This window comes from Silurus meridionalis, chromosome 11, assembly GCF_014805685.1.
Source record: "Silurus meridionalis isolate SWU-2019-XX chromosome 11, ASM1480568v1, whole genome shotgun sequence".
NCBI classification, from domain to species: Eukaryota; Metazoa; Chordata; class Actinopteri; order Siluriformes; family Siluridae; genus Silurus; species Silurus meridionalis.
In genome coordinates, this window is record NC_060894.1 from 20,057,461 (window position 1) to 20,064,619 (window position 7,159).

The following is a 7,159-nucleotide window of genomic DNA, read 5'->3' on the forward strand; positions in this document are numbered from 1 at the left end:
GATGGAGACGGACGAGACAGACGACAGAGTGAAATTTGTTGAAAGTCGTTCAATGCGTGCGCTCAGCGTCTGAATTCTGAATCGTTAGACTCGTGGTTTTGTTTCATTTGTAAAGGTGTTAAAAGAAGGAACTCTGTACATTTTAGTCAAAGTTTTGACATTTTTAGTCAAAGTAACTTTTAGTTTAAATATTTGATTCCTCTTTTCAGCTTTGTATTATTACATATTACCGATTACATGGAAATGAGTGAGATGGTGAAAAAAAAGATGGTAATCACTCCAATAATGCATTCCTCAGGGGGTTGTTACATGTTTTTAGGTTCATACAGAGAACTATGGTGTTTGGGGTACTATGGAGTACCCCAAACACCAATACAGAAGAGTTCGCAAGCAAACCCTTTTTCAGCCAATGTAACAGTTTACCAAACTTATCCAAAAAAAGTGTTGAAATTCAATCAAAAATGTCTGAAGATCACGAGGAATCACATTTAAATTACTCAGGAGGCCAAATGAGTGTCCAGTCATTATCCAAATATAAGGTCCAACATCAATTATTAGTACCTTGCTTTATATGTGTACAAGTGAAAGCTGGGAAGGAAGTTCATTTGCATTCCCGTATCTATGAAATAAGTATGGATTGATAAAAGGAAGAAAGGACGAATAATAAGATATGTTCCGGAGATATACTCCATGGGACCTCATTATATATATATATATATATTGTATATATATAATAGCTCTATGCATGAAAATGAATATTCTTGTAGTCTACGTTTCTGCAAACACGTCATATGAATGATGAAAGGTGTAAAAATCATGTATGGAAGCATAGAGGTAGCAGAACTTTTTTTTTTACATCCATTTCTATGGTACGCAAACGAAACTCCACTAGCTCTGTATCAAGAGCACCGTCATGAGCACTGTAAAATAGTATCAGTGACCTATTTTTATCCTGGCTATGAATATTCCTCCCTGCAAGTCCACTTAATGCCATTGTGAGTTCGGTGTAGTGAATCATCATCAGCATACATGGCAGCAGAGCACTGGAATATTCTTGATTTTGTTCTTTTTTCGTTTCTTTTTTTGACGTAACATGACAAAATTGCCATAAGTGTAATCTAGAATGACAAATAAACAAATAAATGCTGGGCTGGATACAGTATTATGAGTTAAAATTAGAACTGTAGATGTTCCTGTCCCGTTCTGCAGCCCGGCATTGAGACAGAACTGCACCATGGAAGTGTCTCCTGAAGTCATGAGGGCGTGTAAACATGCTGAATAAGTGCATATCGACAGGCGTGTGCAAGGACTCCTAATGTCAACTCGCCTGGGGGGCCCCTGTTATTGAAACCAAACACAGAGGAAATGATGTCATTCAAGGGGCTCGGTGGGAAGCCTTTCTTTTGCAAAGGGTCTGCTTTTAGCTTTTCCAAAGACCAATGAAAAGCACACTGATGATGGTTCCAGTCGCAATGAAAGCATTGTTTTGGCAAACCAGTGATGTGGGCTGGACAATCTTGAAACCAGCGAGGAGAAACAGCTGGATAGGCCGTCTAGAGTCAATCACCGAATCATCTAATCCATGAAAGATTGCTCATTTTTACAGAACTTTACTTTATTATAGTTATTATAATTATAGTTTCATTATTATTACTCTAAAATCCGAAACGTATGACTGGCCCCAGGTCTAAACAGTGTCTTTATTGTCACTATTAAAAAATGTCACAAAGAGAAGACAAAGCCAGTAAGAGTTCAGACATGTTGAGCAAATCTAAACTCACATCTCCCACCATCATGCAGTGCTGGTGGAAGAGTTCTGATAAAGTCGTCAACTTGTCGGGGCAATGAATGGGCACTGGAGTAAACATTAGTGAAGAAAAGGAAGCATTCTACAATCCATGCATACCATAGTGCCTCATCAAAACAAAGAAGAAACTCTACTGCTCTTTGTACTATAATTCTTAATATGTGCTATATATCATCTGAGTGTCCAGTGACTGGTACATTTTAGGAAGTTTTAGGAACAGTATTAGGAACACCACCAGTTCTGTGCTACATTATCCAACAATATACATCATTATACATCTTAGATAATTTAAGAAATGTATTTGCAATTCAACTTATCAAGCATATTCAGCTTTCTCCGTATATCTTATCACGTTTGTAACCGTTTAAAGCTATTGATTATTCTCTTCTTGTCGTTAATGTGAGACTAAACAAAGTTACAAAGTGCAGACCGAATTCCCTACACTAATCTACTCAGTAGTACAGAACATTGTAGAAAAAATGGTGCAGGAAAGATTGAGAGATTTGAAGAAATTGATGATTCCAAAATGGTCAGACATTAGTTTCGGTTTTAGGGGTGCAAAGCAAAGATTACCAACCGATTCATCTTATATGGTTTAGCACTGCATATATAAGCATGAACTTAAAAAGTTACATTTATAAATAGGTCATTCACGAAATGCAAAACCACACACACACACACACACACACACACACACACACACACACACACATACACACATATACTATAAATATACTTAAATATACCTATATATATATATATATATATATATATATATATATATATATATATATATATATATATATAAATCCATCTGAAGTCAACTGAGATCAAATGATCCTTAACTATCTCTTTTGCAAAACAAACTCAGTATATCCTTTTCCTGCTGAAACTATTGCAATTTCCTATTCTTTGCTTTTATGCAATTCCAAATTTTTTTTCCAGGATTTAATACAAATCCCTCTTACTTACTGTGCATCCACAGTCCTCTTTAAAACTCCTGCATTTCTCCTGCATTTGGGCTTGAGGTTGTGCTGGGATTCAGTGATGAATTCAGCCTGTGATCAGATGGATGCAGTGTAAAATCCCGAACTGTGATCATTTCCACAGTCACATTAACGCCAGAGATCCGTTACATCCCCGGCTGCACGCTCATTCACGCTCATTCACGCTCCGGGTACAAGCGCCGCACATGACGACTCGCTTTACTGAGCCGACTCGCCTGAGCCGACTCGTGTGAGTCAATATTGTGAATCGATTCCACTGTTGCTTTTGGAAATAATGAGTTAAAAACCTCAGCTTTATTTTTCACACCATTTATTTTTAAATAACAATGTTTAATATCAAAACGATTTAGACTTTCAAGCCTTTTTATATGTTTTTGCATTTTTCTGTATATTTTTTTTTATTCGTTTGAATTTTTCATATTGATTCTTATCCTACATTATAAATTAAATAATTTTATTTGTTAATTTAATCATCATTAAAAGTATTATATTGTGTATAAAATGCATTGTAAAAGTAATACATATTCATATTATTATAAATTATTTCATATAAATGTATGAAAGGTGCTATATAAAATATAAATATTGTAATTTATATACTATATATATATATATATATATATATATATATATATATATATATATATATATATATATATATATATATATATATATATATATATATAATATACTGTATATATACATACATATCATTAGTTAGTTAGTTAGTTAATGGAATGCATATACTCTCTGGTTCCCTTATTAATTGTTTTGTTCACACATGTAAAGGGGTATTTAACTGAATCACTCATCACTGGTGTTTTTTCGGTTAATTTCTCTCAGCAAAAACATTTCAGCATGCAGCGGGTGAACAGGAGGAATAAAGGCAGCAGAAAAAAAAGCAATGACTAGGACTGCTTACTACAGCCTGGCGAAGAAACTGCTGAAATCAGAAATCTAAAAGAAAAAAAAAAACCACTATACTGGTGTTGCACTGGGGTTGACTTTCCAGCTCGGACTATGTGAATCAGACGGTAGTCTGGAGTTTCAGAGAAATACAGTTCATTCATGTTTTCATCATATAATCTTGTCTTTCACTTTCCTTGCATCACTGAAGCAGATAACGAATATAAGCCAGTCTATCTCTCTCTCACACACACACACCCACAGTGGAATTTATTATCACTTTCTCTCTCTTTCTCAAGCTTTTAGTACAGCAGTGTGTTTTTCTGAAACATGTATGTTCATCTGCATATTTCTATAGTTTCTAGCTCGCATACCCAATGCACAGTGTAGTAGACTGCGCTTACTGGTAACCTATTAGCTTTCCACCAAGCAATGTGTACTATACTGTGAGGCCTGTTTTCAATTACGGCTTTTTCTCATTTGCCGCCTTTCATCCTGGAAGTGTGCACTTGTGTTAGTTTAGCACAATGCGTGGATTGTTCTGGAAGGAAATGAGCATTTGGTCTTTACGAAGTGCCTTTTTTGCGCAAGTCTAGCAGACAACTTCTGCATTTAAAAAGGCACAAAGCTACCTTGTGTACCAAATGGCTCGAGCAGTATCTCGCCAAGGCAATAAGCTTAGATTTTTTCCACTGAAGACAAACGATTGGGAAAACTTACACTGGTTGTGGTTTAATTGTTAAAGCCAGCTGGCCGTTTAAGCTGGCACCAAGTTGTGGATTCAGCATAAGCCATTGATCAGTCAGCAAAAACAGAAACTTTTCTTCATTTGAAGCTTGTGGCAATGGATTAGTTGTGATGCAGCCTTTGTTATGAACCTCCGATGATTTAGATTTACATATGCATCTATTTGAAACACTATTACTATACGTTGAATTGAGCAGCACATAGCATTTAGGAATCTCTATGGGTTTTTTTTTCATTAAACTAAACCAAGACCCTTGAGGAATCAACATCGACTTTAAATCTCCAAAACTTCTCACCCAGGTTGGACCAATTAGAAAAGAATTCTTTCCTGAGCCTCCACAGTAACATTGTGCTCATGACGGCAGGTTTTTTCTAGATCTATTTAGTGTGTCTTTTTGTTTACGTGTGCTTAAATGAGTGTTTTCTGAAACTGAAACACCAGTCAAACAGACAACACACTCCAAATGAGACAAAACAAATACAGTACTTTAATAATGGGCAATCACACTGTTCGCTTTTCTTTTTTTTTAATCCATCTATTTGGTTCTTGTGGGAACGTTAAGTTGGTTGCTATGAGGAAAACTGCTTAAAAGGAAGCAAAAGGTTTTTCTGCGATAAGACAGAATGTGGGTGTGTGTAATTAAAAGAACCATGAAAATCTAATTGGTTATTCAATTTAATACAATTTATTTTTGTTGGTTGAGCACTTTTAACAATACACGTTGTCTCAAAGCAGCATCACACAGATAAAGAAGTTATAAAGTTGTATACAAGAATGTGTAATTTTAGCTATGAATTTGTTCCTTATAAATTGAAGTTTATTCCTAATGAGAGAGCCAGTGGCAACTGTGAAAAGGAAAAACCCCCTGAGATGAAGACACCAAGAAGACACCTCAAGAGGAACCAGATTCAAAAGGGAACCCGTCCTCATCACCGAATGTCCATTCATTACAGTTCCATCATTGTTTACATTTACATCTACAGTATTTAGCAGAAGCCCTTACCCATAAAACAAACAGGAAATAGAGTGCTAACTTAAACGTAGGCCCCAATGGCCTAATGGATAAGACCCTGGCCTCCTAAGCCAGAGTTTGGTTTGAGTCCCATCTTGTGTGAGTCTGTTTAGCAATCGATGAATTGAAACCATCCTCTGCTAAATGTAGCCAGTTTCATGTCCCATTATTGAGGTTTGCAGTGAAAGGTGCTTAAATACAGAACTGTTCATGTGAATCTTAACCATTGTAGTAGACTGGTGATGTTAATTACAGTCCCAATATTTCCTTTGAGTTGCTCAGTAATTTCATGGATCTTTAGGATGTTGATGTGGAACCATCCCCAGCTGCACAGATTGGTCTCCAGTTGAGGATAACTCCATCCAGAGGTAGGATGTCTGGATGAATCAGGCAGATCAGTTAATCCTTTAATAAATTACACCTCAACAGCATTATGTTCTGTATACATATAAGTTATACTGTATTAACATCTGACACCAAAATGCACACACCCTCACAGAGCCTCATTCTGTTCGACCTGTAGGCCTGACCAACATTTCCGAAATAGAAAATGAGGATGTTCTGATTTTCTATCTGCCCTAGACTTTAGAGGACAATGCTAATTTCTGACAAAATAGAGAGAGAGAGAGAGAGAGAGAGAGAGAGAGAGAGAGAGAGAAATAGGCCAAGTGACATATTTAACGTAGTGGCAGTGCATCATGTGCTTTACCCAATATGCAACATTTTCACTGGAACTGCTAAAGGTGGAAACTGACATAATGTGTGCACAGAGAAGTTAATTGTGCTGCAATAATACAATCACCCCAGAAGCTTCCTGTTTATAGAAATCCATGCTCAGAATAAGTCGCTAGTCACGCTTTCACCCCTGAATTAGGTTACGTTAGGTTAATGTATTTTCTTTACAGTGCGCCGAGAGAAACATTTACAAATATCACAAGTTGTTGAATGAATCTTCCATTGTATCTTCCATCAATCATTGTTGTATAAAAAAAAAAAAACGATTTAAATATTTAATGTATGTAAAATGTAAAAAATTAATAAATTTGCAAATCCTACATACAATTTCCTGGATTTTATTCACAGTTGAAAATGTATGAAATTGTGTAGAATTTTATATATCATCATAAAATTAAAGATAATTAAAGATCAAAATAAGATCATTTTGAATTTGATGGCCTCAACAGGTCTTAAAAAGTTGGGATGAGGACAAGAAAAAGGCTGAAATAGTATGTGTTATGGTATATTTCAACTAATTAGGTTCATTGACAACAGGGCAGTAACATGACTGGGTATTAAAAGAGTGTCTTAAAGAAATCGAAATCTCTCAGAAGTATAGATCTGCAGAGGTTCACCAATTTGTGGAAAAATGCATCCAAAAATTAGTATATTAAATAAAAATAAAAAAAATAGATCAATTGCAGAACAATGCTTTTTAGCATTAATTTGTATAGACTGAATATCTGATCATCTACAGTACATAATATCATCAAAAGATTCTAAGAACTTTGAGAAATCTCTGTGTAAAGGGAACAAGGGCAACAATCAACATTGGATATGTGTTTTTTAGACTCTCAGGCAGCTCTGAATTAAAAACAGATATGAAAAGGAAACCACAGCACAAATGCAGGTTGAAGCTCTATTATGCGAAGAAGCCACGTGTCAGCACGATCCAGAAACGC

The 7,159-nt window shown here is 35.6% G+C and overlaps 1 protein-coding gene across 1 annotated transcript in view; it reads right to left on the reverse strand.

Annotated features, from left to right (window-relative positions):
• Window positions 1–2,973, reverse strand: part of psd3l (pleckstrin and Sec7 domain containing 3, like) — a 116,894-nt gene extending 113,921 nt beyond the window's left edge. Inside the window, 1 exon segment of the mRNA XM_046860455.1 lies at window positions 2,780–2,973. The gene's annotated coding sequence lies outside the window, so the exon portion shown is untranslated.
• Window positions 2,974–7,159: the final 4,186 nt, after the last annotated feature.